Source organism: Sturnira hondurensis, unplaced genomic scaffold, assembly GCF_014824575.4.
Source record: "Sturnira hondurensis isolate 20B ecotype Veracruz unplaced genomic scaffold, ASM1482457v3 Scaffold0001304, whole genome shotgun sequence".
Taxonomy (NCBI): Eukaryota; Metazoa; Chordata; class Mammalia; order Chiroptera; family Phyllostomidae; genus Sturnira; species Sturnira hondurensis.
Genome location: NW_028073935.1, coordinates 3648298 through 3649134, shown reverse-complemented (window position 1 = coordinate 3649134; position 837 = coordinate 3648298). Strand labels below are relative to the sequence as shown.

At 37.9% G+C, this 837-nt stretch overlaps 1 pseudogene; it reads right to left on the bottom strand.

Annotated features, from left to right (window-relative positions):
• Positions 1–434: 434 nt before the first annotated feature.
• LOC118974247 (uncharacterized) lies at positions 435–531 on the bottom strand (annotated as a pseudogene).
• Between the last annotated feature and the right edge of the window lie 306 nt (positions 532–837).

Below are 837 nucleotides of genomic sequence, written 5' to 3'. Positions count from 1 at the left end.
CTCTATTTCCCCCAGCCACTACCAGCATCCAGGACCCTCCTGCCCTACCTGCTTTGGTAGGGGAGGGAGCTGGTCATCTAACTCTCCTCCCCATTCCTGTGGCAGGCGCCGGCCCCAGGATCACAGTGGCCAAGGTTGCTGGGCAATTCCCAGGGACTTTACTTTCCCAGCTCAATCTACTCACAATCTGTTTTTCAATGTTCTCTACAATATTTGGCCACCAAAATTCATAGAAGCTGGAATTCCATTGACTGTTCAATCTGTTCCTCAGAAAATTGGCTAGGTGTTCCAGCTAGGCACAGGGAGAACTGGGCTCTGCTCCCACATACCTCACCTCAGTCTTCCCAATCCAGGTGTAGAAGAACTTAATACTTTTGCTCATTATACTGTGAATCTAAAACTGCTATAAAAAGTTTGAACTATAAATATAGTTTTAGGAGATGTAGTACCTCACAAACTTGTGTTTCATCCTTGTTTAGAGGATATACTAATCTCTGTGTCATTCCATTTTCACTAAAAAAGTGAGCACTAAAGTACATTTAAAATGGGAAAATTATAAATTTTAAACATGGAAAAATGTAAAAAGATAGACTAACCCTCTATCTTCATTGTAAAATGAGGACAAATTAGACTCAGATTTTAAAAATAATTAATATACTTTATTTTTACTAAAATTTTAATTTAACAGAATTGAACAGATATTACATATGGTTCCACATGCCCATCCAACCATGACAGCCAATACAGAATTTGCTGTATTAATAGCATCTTGTATCATTGTGGTACATTAGGGTTACATTCATATAATGGAATATTTGAAATACTTTTCAAGTGGAA